Raw genomic sequence first — 14,040 nt, 5'->3', positions numbered from 1 at the left:
AACTAGTGCTCTCCTCCTCTCCCCCTTTCCCTTCTGGGCCTCAGAGCCGGACCTCGTGCTAGAGACCCGGTCACTGCAGCTTACCCCTACTAGGCCGTCCCCCGCAACAGTATCCAAACCGTTATACTTATTGTTGAGGGGAATGACCACAGGGGATCCCTGCACTGCCTGCTTCCTCCCCTTCCCATCTCTAACTGTTACCCAGCTACCTCTGTTCTCTGGCGTAACTATGTCCCTGTAGCTTCTATCTATCACCCTCTCAGCCTCTCGAATCATCCTCAGTTCATCCAACTCCAGCTCCAGTTCCCTAACGCGGTCTGTGAGGAGCTGGAGCTGGCTGCACTTCCTGCAGGTGAAGTCGGCAGGAGCATCGGTGGTCACCCCTACCTCAAACATCCTGCAGGAGGAACATTCCACTGCCTGCGCTGTCATAACTCTACACTTAGTCTCCAAAACAAGAACACTAAGTAGCTTACCTGTTCAGCCGACTGAGTCCTTTTTTTAGGTTAGAGGAGGAGGGAGGGTGGGAGACACTACACGTGTAGTGTCTCAGGTTCCTTCTCCACTCAAACTTCTTACCTTCCCAGAAGCCTCTGTTGACGACTTCTGTCCTAAATCTATCACCCCTCAATTTAAAGCTATGCCCCCTCATGGTAGCCATCACCATCCGAGGAAAAAGGCTCTCACTGTCCACTCTATCTAACCCTCTGATTATCTTACGTGTCTCAATGAAGTCACCTCTCCACCTTCTTCTCTCAAACAAAAGGACCTTCCCTCCAAAACAGGCAACACCCCAGTAAATCCCCTCTGAACCCTTCCCAAAGCTTCCATATCCTTCCTATAGTGCAGTGACCAGAACTGTACTCAATACTCAAATGTGGCTGCACCAGAGTTTTGTACAGGTGCAGCATGATCTCATGGTTCCAAAACTCAGTCCTTCTACCAATAAAAGCTAACACATCATATGCCTTCTTAACAACCCTATCAACCTGGTGGCAACTTTCAAGGATCTATGTACCTCAACACCGAGATCTCTCTGCTCATCTACATTATCAAGAATCTTACCATTAGCCCAGTACTCTGCACTCCTTCCAAAGTGAATCACCTCACACTTTACCGCATTAAACTCCATTTGCCACCTCTCAGCCCAGCTCTGTAGCTTATCTATGTCTTTCTGTAACCTACAAAATCTTTTGTCACTATCCACAGTTCTACCGACCTTAATGTCATCTGCAAACTTACTAATCCATCCTTCTGTGCCCTCATCCAGGTCATTTATAAGAATGACAAACAATGGTTGACCAAAACAGATTCTTGCAGTACACCAGTAATAACTGAACTCCACCACATCAACGGCTTTACCCTCATCTATCTCAAAGAACTCAATAAGGTGTGTGAGTCACAACCTACCTTTCACAAAGCCATGTTGACTGCCCCTAATCAACTTATTCATCTCTCGATGATTATAAATCCTATCTTTCCAACATTTTACCCAGAAGCAAAGTAAGGCTCACAGGTCTATAATTTCCAGGGTTGTTTCTACTCCCCTTCTTGAACAAGGGAGCAACATTTGCTATCCTCCAGTCTTCTGGCACTAATCCTGTAGACAATGACGACACAAAGATCAAAGTCAAAGGCTCAGCAACCTCAGCCTGTATTTCAGTATTCTCCTTGGCCACATTGTCTTTTTCTAGTGTGAATACTGATGAAAAGTATTCACTTGGTGCTCCCAATATCTCCTCTGACTCCATGCACAACTTCCCACTACTATGCTTGATTGGCCGTAATTGTACTCTAGTCATTATTTTATTCCTGATTTAGATATAGAAAGGAGAAAGTGAGGTCTGCAGATGCTGGAGATCAGAGCTGAAATTGTGTTGCTGGAAAAGCGCAGCAGGTCTGGCAGCATCCAGGGAACAGGAGAATCGACGTTTCGGACATAAGATTCCTGAAGAAGGGCTTATGCCCGAAACGTCGATTCTCCTGTTCCCTGGATGCTGCATGACCTGCTGCGCTGTTCCAGCAACACATTTTCAGCTTAAGTATAGAAAGCCTTAGGATTTTCTTTGATCCTATCCACCAACGACTTCTTGTGTCCCCTCCTGGCTCTTCTTAGCTTTCTCTTTAGGTCTTTCCTGGCAAACTTGTAACTCTCGTGCCCTAACTGAGCCATCACATCTCATCCTAACATTGGCCTTCTTCTTCCTTTGACAAGAGATTCAACTTCCTTAGCAAATGATGGCTCCCACGCTCAACAACTACCTCCCTGCCTAACAGGTACATACTTATCAAGGACACGCAGTAGCTGGTCCTTGCATAAGCTCCACATTTCAACTGTGCCCATCCGCTGCAGTTTCCTCCCCATCATATACATCTTAAATCTTGTCTAATTGCATCCTAGTTGCCTTTCCCCCAGCTATAGCTCTTGCCCTGCGGTACATACCTATCCCTTTCCATCACTAAAGCAAACATTACTGAATTGTGGTCACTATCACCAATGTGCTCACCTGCTTCTAAGTCTAATATCTGGCCACGTTCATTACCCAGTACCAAATCTAATGTGGCCTCGCTCCTTGTTGGCCTGTTTACATACTGTTTCGGAAGCCTTCCTGCACACATTGGACAGAAACTGACCCATCTAAAGTACTTGAATGATAGTATTTCCAGTCAATACATGGAAAGTTAAAGCCCCCATATCAACTACCCTGTCACTCTCACTCCTATCGAGGATCAACTTTGCTATCCTATCCTCTACATCTCTGAATTATTTGGAGGTCTACAGAAAACTCCCAACATGGTAACCTCTCCTTTCCTGTTTCTAATCTCGGCCCATACTACCTCAGTAGAGGAGTCCTCAAATGTCCTTTCTGCAGGCATAATATTGTCTTTGATTAACAGTGCCACACCAACCCCTCTTTTACCATTTTCACTGTTCTTATTGAAACATCTAAATCCCGGAACCTGCAATAGCCATTCCTATACCTGCTCTATCCATGTCTCTGAAATGGCCACAGCATTGAAATCCCAGGTACCAACCCATGCTGCAAGTTCACCCATCTTATTCCGGTTGCTCCTGGTGTTCAAACCAACTTCTTGCCTTCTTGCGATCTTGAAATCTTAGTTCTGACTTCACTACTCTCATCCTCCTGTCTACTCAAACTACAATTTCAGTTCCCATCCCCTTGCTAAATTAGTTTAAACCCATCCAAACAGCATTAGGAAATTCCACCCCCCCAAGGTTATTGGTTCGCCTCTGGTCCAGGTAAAGACCATCCTGTTTGTAGAGGTCCCACATACCCCAGAAAGAGACCTATTATCCAGGAATGCAAAACCCTCCATCCTGCATCACCCCTATAGCCACGTGTTCAACTCCTCCCTCTCCCTATTCCTTGCCTTGCTAGCATGTGGCACGGGCAACAAACCAGAGATTACATCGTTGTTTGTTCTAGCTCGAAGCATCCACCCTAGCTCCCTGAATTTCTGCCTTAAATCCCCCATCTCTCCTCTTACCCATGTCTTTGGTGCCTATGTGGACCACATCTTGGGGCTGCTTCCCTTCCCCTTGCAAGGACCCCGAAAACACGGTCAGAGCCATCACCAACCCTAGAGCCTGGGAGGCAACACACCAACCGTAAGTCTCTCCCACAGAACCTCCTATCTGTCCCCTTAACAATGGAGTCCCCAGTGACTAATGCTCTGTTCCTCTTCCCCATTCCCTTCTGGGCAACATGGACAGACTCTGTGCCAGAGACCTGTGCCCCATTACTTACCCCTGGTAAGTCATCCCCCCCAACAGTATCCAAAACAGTATACATGTTGTTGAGGGGAATGGGCACAGATGCAGTTAACTGGGACACTGGTGATGACCCTTACTTCCCACATTCTGCAGGAGGAACATTCAACTGTCCTAACCTCCATTCCCACTATTCTAAATTCCCAACGAGATTACTGAAAAACTAAAAAAAAAGATACTGGTCATCTTACCAATCCATGCGCATAGAAGCTTTTTTTTGGTTAGAGGAGAAGGATGGGTGGGAGACACAATCTGAGTAGAGTTTCAAGTAAAGCTGCCACCCAAATATAAAGCCTCACTTACCTAGCAGTTCCGTGTCCGCTCCTGCTCAATGTGCACTCCACCTATACATGAGGTGAGCTTTCATATCTTTTAAAATTTACCTTCCTGTCAGGCCTTTGGTCCCCGCTGTCGCTCCCCCCATTCCAACCGTCCCCGAGAAAATGAATAACGATGAACTCCCGAATTAATATCCCTGGACTGTTAATCCAGAGACCCAGGTAATATTCCGGAGACTCGGGTTCGAATCCCACCATGGCAAAAGATGAACTTTGAATTCAATCAATATCTGGAATTAAGAATCTAATGACTACTATTAGTCCATTGCTAATTGTTGGAAAAACACATCTGGTTCACTAATGTCCTTCAGGGAAGGAAACTGCCATCCTGACCTGGTCTGGCCAACATGTGACTCTAGGCCCATAACAATGTGGTTGACTCTCAACTGCCCTCTGGGCAATTAGGGATGAGCAATAAATGCTTCCTGGCCAGTGATGCCCTCATCCTGGTGAAGAAAAAAGTTCTATTCAAAGAGTTGCATAAAGTTTCAACAGTGCTCACCAATTCAATAGAGTTTTGCAAAATCTACTGGGGGGGCATGGTGGCTCAGTGTTTAGAACTGCTGCCTCACAGCACCAGGGAGCTGGGTTCAATTCCCACCTCGGGTGACTGTCTGTGTGGAGTTTGAACATTCTCCCCCTGTCTGTGTGGGTTTCCTCTGGGTGCTCCAGTTTCCTCCCACAGTCCAAAGATGTGTGGGTCAGGTGAATTGGTCATACTAAATTGACCATAGTGTTAGGTGCATTAGTCAGGGGTAGATATAGATTAGGGGAATGGGTCTAGGTGGGTTACTCTTTGGAGGGTCGGTGTGGACTTGTTGGACTGAAGGGCCTGTTTCCATACTGTAGAGAATCTAAAATAACATGAAACACACTGAAAAAAAAAGTAAAACAAATTCAAGTCACTTAATTTGCTCTGCAGCACCCTTTCTTTCCAACACTTTATCCCCTACAGCTATTGCATACATGCTGGCCCCTCCACACTTCATGTCATCTCAGGTGATGAGTCAGCTAGACTTGAAAGATTAGCTTGCTCTCCGTCCACGGATGCTGCCTGATGTGCTGTTATTTCCAGCACTTTTTGTTTTCAGTACAAATTCCAGCATTTGCAGTAATTTGCTCATATATCAAGTTAAAATGGGTTTGATGGGAAAAATGACTCACTCCTCCTTGTATTTTCCAAAATGAGTTCATGTATAATTGTAAGAAGGATCACCATCTGTGTTTGAAATTATTTCAGGAATCTCCTAAAAAATTCGAATATGGCCACAAACAGACTGTTTGAAATTCAGATGTAACAGTTGTGAAATCACAGAATTATTATGGTGCAGAATGAAGCCATTTGGCCCATAGTGCTTGCACTAGCTCTACTTTCTCGTGCCTTTTCCTCCTATCCCTCCGTACCATTACTATTCAAGAAAACATTTGAAGCCCTCTTCAATGCCTTAGTTGAACATGCCTCCATTACATTTCCAAGCAATTCATCTCATACCCTAACAACTTACAGTGTCCTCACATTACCCTTGCTTTGTTTGTACATCAGATTAAATCCATGCCCTCTCATTTGGATTTCTTTTACAAATGGAAGCAGCTTCACCCTGTCTGCTCTGTTCAGCCTGCTCATCATTGTGAAAGTTTCAAGGGAAAAAAATTACAGAAAACTGTGCCAAGTTCTTCATTTCTAAACTTCCATCATAACTTCTACCTTCACAAACAAAGTTTCTCAAATCTGGGAATATTCTTGTGAATTGCTTCTACACTCTCTCTGATACAGTTGTATCTTTCCTACAATGTGGCACCCACAGTTTACACAATACTCCAATTGAGGTCTGATCAGTATCTTGTACAGGTTCAACATCACCCCTTTGCTCTTGTACTCTGTATATCGATTAATAAACCTGAGAGCAGAGTATGTCATTTCCACCTGCCCTTTTCAATGATCTATGCACATATACACTGAGGTACCACTGCTCCTCTACCCAATTTTGTGCTATCTTCCAGTGGTCCAAAGTGCAACACCTCATACCTCTCTGCATTGAACCTTATAGGCCACCTATCCACCAACTCCAACAATTTGTCAATGTCCGTTTGGTGTTCCACACTATCATCCTCACAGTCTACAATTCTTCAAAGTTTAGCGACATCTGCAAATTTGGAAATTGTCCTGTGCACACCAAGATCCAGATCATTGCTATATCTGGCAATGCAAGGTTCCCAATGCCAACCCCTGGGGCACTCCACTACAAATCAATCAATCACTACTGTGCGTCACTGGTAACGGCATTGAAATGATGACCCTCAGAAAGGTACAATAGGACAAAAAGGATGAGGGAAAATAATATACTAATCAGGCAAACCTAAATTGAACACTTTGGGTATAAGATGCTGATAGGTAGATAACAAATCAATAGCTGCATTTAAAGTCCTTTCTCATTCTTTCAGGGAATTTGAACTTTACTGGCAAGTATTAGCATTCGTTGCCAATATCAAGTTACCTTTGAGAGAATGACGGTGAGCTACATTCTTAAACTGCTGCAGTCTATCTGATGCAGGTATGCCCACAATGACTTTAGAAAGGGATTTCCAGGTTTTTGACACAGTCACATTGACGGAATGGTGCAATAGTCCAAAGTCAGGATGGTGTGTAAGGAACTAGAAAAGCAAATAACAAAATAAAAGGAAAAAGCTAAGTAAGCAAATTAAAACAAAGTGCAGAGCTGACTTATTTTCTTTGATTCATACCTACCACTGACACTTACCATGCATCTTTAATACCCCTCTACTACCATTAATACTCCCTTTGTATTCTGCCCTCACCATCTGTTCCATTTCCTTCTCTCCTTCACTTTGTCAGCAGCTTAAAAAACATCATTTTCCTGTTCTCTTCATAATGTGGTAAGATTAGGTCTGTACTCAGGTAAATGAGAACTAACAGGCTTTACTAAGTTTTACACCATACACCGAAGAGAGTAAGAGAGAGTCGGTCTTAGACCCTACATTCTTGGGTCTGGGTTCCTCCTAGTTCTGACATCATCATTACATCAGTGATGACATATTTTTCAATTATCTTGTGTCCCATAACTCCATAATCCTGAGTTTGAGAGATGTTGTGTAAATGCAATGCTTTTATTTATTGACTGCCCGGGGCTTACTGTGCTCCAGTAGCACACACAGCCACAAGAGGAAATACTTATGCTGCTGACAATTTGGTGCCGGCAAGCCTCATTATGTCTCAATTTTGATGCAAAAACATGTAAAACCGAAACAATACCATAATAGAGCAGTGAGTACAATGTGACATTACGAAAGCAAGGCTTTGATACAGCTGATTATAAAGCTGGCAAGAGATTTGGAATTTTAAATAAAGTCCAAAGATGTACAGTTAGGTGAATCAGCCATGCTAAATTGTCCATAATGTCCAGGGATGTGCAGGCTAGGTTAGTTAGCCATGGGGAATGCAGGTTTATAGAGATAAGATGGGTCTGGGTCAGATGCTATTCAGAGGGTTGATGTGGACTCAATGGGCTGAATGGCCTGCTTCCACACTGCAGGGATTCTATGATTTTGGTTGGAACAGACTTGGAGGACCAAAGGGCCTGTATCTGTGTTCAGTTGTTCTTTGTTATGATTCTGTGATATATGACGGTATACACTAGTGAAATAATCTCCATATGGGGCAATTGCCAGGTTTGCCTTGATGAGTTCTTTGTGGTCTTGATTTTGGTGGGGCAAAGATGTGTGGGAGCTCTCTGCAGTAGCTGGAACTACCAAAGTGAGAGGGGCTACCCACAGAAGTGAAACCCTCCCAGTGACTGCACTGGTTTCACATAAGTCTGAACAGTTAGCTGGACCTACTCAATTGCTGCTGTCTGTTTGCCATCTCAGCAACAGCCACTGCTCCCTGTCACACGACTTGGAGAGTTGGACAAGTCTTGGTACAGACAGATGCAGACTTCTTCAGTTTCTGAGAAAGCATAAATTGCATTCAACTCTGTTAAATCATCATCAAAAAACTTGACCTTATGATTGGGGAAAGCCAATGCTGAACCAACTGAAGATGATTGGACTTAGAGCACTGTCCTGAAGAACCACTAGTGTTAATATGAGATCCACAAACGATCTTCTTTCTCTTTAAATAATAAGTAGAATTAATGTGCATGACCAAAATTTCAAAAAAGTATCAAAATCAATAAGCTTTATATTCTCTAAAAGCATATGCAAAACATTCCAATCCTTTTTCCCTTTACAATGTTTCCTCCAGCTCAGAATGAGAGAATTAAATGTGCATGACTGTGACGTCTGTTCATCTTCACACTCACTTATTTATTGAATCTCCAAAAACAACAGCATGAAGCTCTCTCTGATTGAAACTTACTATCACCGACATGGTTGCCCATTACTGTTTTGATAGTAGAGATAACTGGTCTCTGCCCTCTGTCACACACCTAGGCATCAGGAGTAGATTTCATTAACATTCTGTTGGATTGTCTTGCTCTTCAAAGTTCTCTACTTCAGCCATTTCAGTGTCCTGGCCTATGCAAGACTGCAAAGAAATAGTCAATACCGCTACTGTTCATGCAACAAAAGGTAATGTGATCTCCTCTTCATGAAAGCTTGGAGTCACTGACCAGATAAAGGATGGCAGATTTCCTTCCCTAAAGTATGTTAGTAAACTAGATGCTTTTTATGACACTTGACAATGCTCAGAATTAGACTACCTTTTATTCCATAGGTTTATTAAATACAAAGTTCATGAAAAAATCAAAGTGAGGTTTGAACTCATCATGTTCAGTTCTGCAGCCTGAAGCTTTTGGATCACTGGTATGGTGGCATTACCAGTACACCACTACCTGGACAACTTAGACATTGAAGCACTATAAGTTGGCATTAAGGGCATGATTGATCATTGGGTACAGATAGCATGGCACAGGCTTGCATTAGTACAATGAGGAGCCAGTGAGGGTAGCAAACGGGAATGCACTGGCATGAAGTTTATGAAGAGCGTTTGAATGAGGGGGCTGAGGAACATGGATTAGCATTGAGGTGATGGTCAGCCATTTGGCTGGGATGGCAGGGATTGGCATGGAAACTAAGTGGGATCATTCAGGGTGAGGTAGACATTGTTTGGCATCAACACTTTAAGAGGCCATTGGGAATGAGTGGAGAGGCAGGGGTTTCCATACACTGACATAATTGGGTGAGGAGGCCAGGTGGACGGAATATGAGACATGAGGATTAGAAGGCAAATATTAAACAAAACAGCTGGACAATGTCCAAGAAAACCAAGGCAGACTATTTAAGCAGCCAGCCGCAGCATTCAGCAGTCCTTTAGCAGTTCTTCCTCCAAGTTGTTTCAAAGGGAGGCTGCAGTATGTAGTATCCCCACCCCCAACCTGACCCCATTCTCCAGTCTCAGAGCAAAAAAGGCACTTTGTGCTGACTCCTGCTAACCACTTTAAATATTAAAATCCAGATCGTACCGATTAAAAACCTATTTTGTTGACATTACAGGACTTCCTCTCACTCTTTGCCTTTCATATTATCCCAGTATTTATTCAAATTTTGAAGGTGGCCATTCTAAAAACTTGTGAAGTTGTATGGAGATGAAATTGGTCTTTGCCAGCTGTGCAAAATTGGCTCATCGTGAATTGGCATGCTAATTTGTCACCATTCCAGCTTTCACTTTCTGTTGACTTTCAAAACATTGTCAAGAATATTAGGTTTTAACAAAGCAAAAATGAAAATGAGTCTCCAAAAAGAGTTGTTGAATTTCAGTGAAAAAAACATTTGCCGTTTCTTGCTGACTTAGTTAAATTTCAACCCTTAATAGTCAGAGCTCTAGAAAGGTTACAGTACACAAAGAGACCATTCAGACCAATGTGTCTGCTGCTGTACATTCTAATCCCACTTTCCAGCACCATACAAGTTATAACACTTTTGATGCTGATCCAAGTTCCCTTTAAATGAGTTTAGGGATTTTGCCTCAATCACCAAACTGGGCAGCAGTTCCATTGACCCCCATGCTGTAGGTAAAAAGGCCTTTTCCTCTTACTCTATTCAAATTCATTGTTATTTTGTACATGTCAAATAAGTCACCCCCAACCAACAAAGTTCCAGGATAACAATCCTGGCTTATCCAATCATTCCTCAAAGCTATTATTTTCAAGCTGTGGTAATGTTCTTGTCAACTTCCTTTTGTATCCAAGAAAAATTGTGTTCTTCCCATACTGTAATGACCAGATCTGTACACAAAATTCCAGTTGTGTCTCAAGTAGCTTCTGCGATACATCCCTGTTTTTGTATTCAATGCCTTACGCAAAGAAATAAAGCATCCTATGTACCTTCTTCACCACCGTATTTACCTGTCCTACCACCTCCAGAGATCTGCAGACACACATCCCAAGAACTGTCACTTCCTTGACGCCTCTCAACACTCTCCTGATTATGGTGTCTTCCTTTGCTTTACAGTGCCACTATTGAATAACCTTGCACTTCTCCAGATTGAGTTCCATTTGACAATTTTCTGTCCACTCAACCAACCATTGACACGTTCCTGGTGTCAACAGTCATCCACTTCATTATCAACTATACAGCCAATTTGTATATTGTCAGAAAATATACTAAACATGCCTCCCACATCTAACTTGAAATTATTAATATATTCCAAAAACAGCAAGAGACCTAATATCAAGCCCTCTGGAACATTACTAGAAACTGCATTCTATTTGCAAAACAATATATCAACCATAACTCTTTAGCAAGTTTTGAGAAGATTTGTAGCTCAAGTTGAAGTTCTGGGTGTAGTGTTTGGACAAAGATGGACAACGTTGGGCAAACAGGCAGAAAACTAGCCACCAGGATACATGAACATCAACTAGTCACAAAAAGACTAGTATCTTTACATACGAAAAGGAAGGACAGCACTTCAACTAGGACAAGTCAAACAGAGACACACACAAGAATTCTTTGAAGCATGGGCACTCCAACCGGAACTCTATCAACAAATTGACTTGGATCTCATTTACCACGCTCTGAGAAAAATAACCAAGTGACATCACCACAGGAAATGAAATCACTAATTCAAGAAACCTAAACACATAAATAAAAAGCAGGCCGTACCACAAGTGCTTCACTGGAGGCTCACTGCTGATGTTACCTAGTATGGTATCAAAACGTCTGAAAACGAACCTTTCAGCTCACCGAGCGAACTTACATCCAGAACCATTACCCTTTGTTTCACTTCACAGCACTAACTTTGGAAGCAACATGGCACATTGCAGTATATGTCACCACCTGCCAGGTAGGTTCTTGTCAACAGCCATGTAGACAACATTCACTGTACTATCTCATCAATCCTCCTTTACTTGCTCAAAAAGATCAATAAAGCTCATAAGACACAATCTTTCCTTAACTGAACAACACTGTCTATCCCTGATTCATTCATAACTTTTCAAGTAACAGTTAATCTTTCAGTACTGATTATGACATGTTGCCCAGAACTGAAGTTAAGTAACCATCATATAATTATTTGGCCTATCCCTGGCATCCTTTTTAAAGAATGGTACAATGTTTTCAGATCCCTAATCCTCATGTGATGCTTCAGTTATTATTTCAACCCTCCTAAAAGCTTTAATCGGAATCTTTACTCAATAAAGCGATGTGCTACTATTTTAATCCCATTTCCAACATACCTGAACACTCACTATCTAGAGATGTTGACCTGTCATCCATGCCTCTCTTTTAACCAAGATTCTATTGTAGACATTATATTGTGCTGCCATATGTCTGACTGTACCATCGTTTGCCACCATATTTGCACTTACATATATACCTTTTACGACCACTAAATTCCCATGTTATAGAATTTTAAAATGTCTGCTTCCTCCTTGCAGAATTACTCACCAATTTTTTGTCTCCTATTTCTCATTCTGAATTTTCTCTCACGTTCCCTGCAAATCTAGTTTAAACTCTCCCCAGCAGCATTAGCAAATCTCTTCGCGAGGATAATTATCCTGGTCCTGTTTAGGTGTAACCATCTGGCTTGCACAGGTCTCATTTTCCCCATATTTCTGAAATATTGCCTCCATTTTCTCCCCACTACTTGTTATAAACCCGACAGCATAATAACCTTTATTACTTAATTTGTATCAAATAAATAGTTTTCAAGCCATCAAGTAAACATCCCTCAGAGATGCTGTAACAGTGTTCTTGAACCTTGGAATAAATACTTAAAATCCCTCTTCCCCCTTTCTTGCCCTTGCTGTCATCCCTGAATATGCAAGGAACATTCCCATCACTCCATTCGTTAAAGTTATGGCCCCAGTATTCCCACCATATCATAATTCCATGTGGATTGTACCTCAGCAACTGTCTTAATCATGTCCTGAGCATTTATGTGCTTACCTCCTAACATTTGCATTAAATATCTTTAATACATTGCTAAGAACTTCATTCTATCCTTGCCCTCACAGAGTTAACTGTGCCAGTATTTTGGTACCTGTGTCCTACATTCAACTTCGAGAGTGGTTGATATTGGCTGCAGAATGCTTTCCATCAGCTGACATATACATTTTAATGCATTACTTGAGCCAGAGGATAATGGCTCACCCTTTTTATTGGTGCTGGGCAGCTTTCAAGTGTCATGTTACAATAATAACCCTTCCAAATTGAATGCAGAAAGTAATCAGAGCTATTAGGCTATTGGCGACAAAAAGGAGCAAGCTAGACAAAGAGAAAGATAAATGCAATTCAGTCTTCTAAGTTACAGAATGCTAAATCAGTTGACGATACAATGAGATTGCTTTAATTTTTTTTGGAATAGAAATTATCTATCTGCTTGCAGTGCAAACATAAGAGAGGTTAAAGCATTGTACTGTCAAAAAAAATTAAATATTAAAGGGCGCATTGCATCATTTGTCCAAATCTGCTACAAGAGAACTGTTGCTGGCCTGATTCCTAACACCTTTTGTGCATGCACAAAGCTGCTTACATTTCCTTTTAGAAGCAAATCATCATTTACAATTATATCAAGTCAATTTCATTCTATCTAATTAGAAAAAGTGGGTCAATTTCCACTGTAACTCAAAAGTATTGAATTTCAATATGCCATGTTACAGCAGTAATAGGTCCCAATTGTAATTTTAGCATGAGAAAAGTAAGGAATTTTCTCAATGAGTAAAAACCTAATAAATTTTGCATGAATCAAGAGAAATAACATTCGAAGATTAAAAAAATGTAATAAATGTTGTCAATTTGCTTGGTTAAATATTTCATTAACACTGGTGTAGTATCAATTAAAGGTTAAAGCAAATAAACATCTCCACCTCTAAGCCAAAAAATCTGAATTTGAGTACTTTTATGACGAAGGAGGGTGTATTCATAACATAGTCAAACAGGTTAATATAACTGCAAACCTTCCAAACACCCAGCTAATATTGAGCTGCAAGAGCAGGAGAAATTCCTGTTCAACCAAGCAATGGGGAAAAAAGCATTGGGGTTTTGATTATCACTATTAATAGCCCCAGTCTAAAATATGCATGTAATAGTTATTCACAACAAGTGGACTATAAGACACCAGCGTCAATTGATGTATATTTTATAAAATAAAAGCTATAATTAAAGGTGGGGGAGGGAGGGGGGGCTTGATAAACCTGTTTAGCTCATGTCATTTTTTATTTCAATGAAGGTTAACTTTGAAAGACACCAAATTCTCTATATAACTGTCAGGAAGATTTACGTAACTTGGAATTTAGATAATAAAAATATTTTATGAATCATTGCATCCAGAATTGGAATAGAATACTCTCCCAGCTTTATGTAGATAAGCTTTTCAATCTGAACTTTGTCTATGCCAAGATAATTTAATATATGAGGGTGATTCAATATGCCTAAGTAACTTAATGTGCAAAG

The sequence above is a fragment of the Chiloscyllium plagiosum genome, chromosome 11 (genome assembly GCF_004010195.1).
Source record: "Chiloscyllium plagiosum isolate BGI_BamShark_2017 chromosome 11, ASM401019v2, whole genome shotgun sequence".
Classification (NCBI taxonomy): Eukaryota; Metazoa; Chordata; class Chondrichthyes; order Orectolobiformes; family Hemiscylliidae; genus Chiloscyllium; species Chiloscyllium plagiosum.
This window is presented reverse-complemented; position numbering follows the sequence as displayed.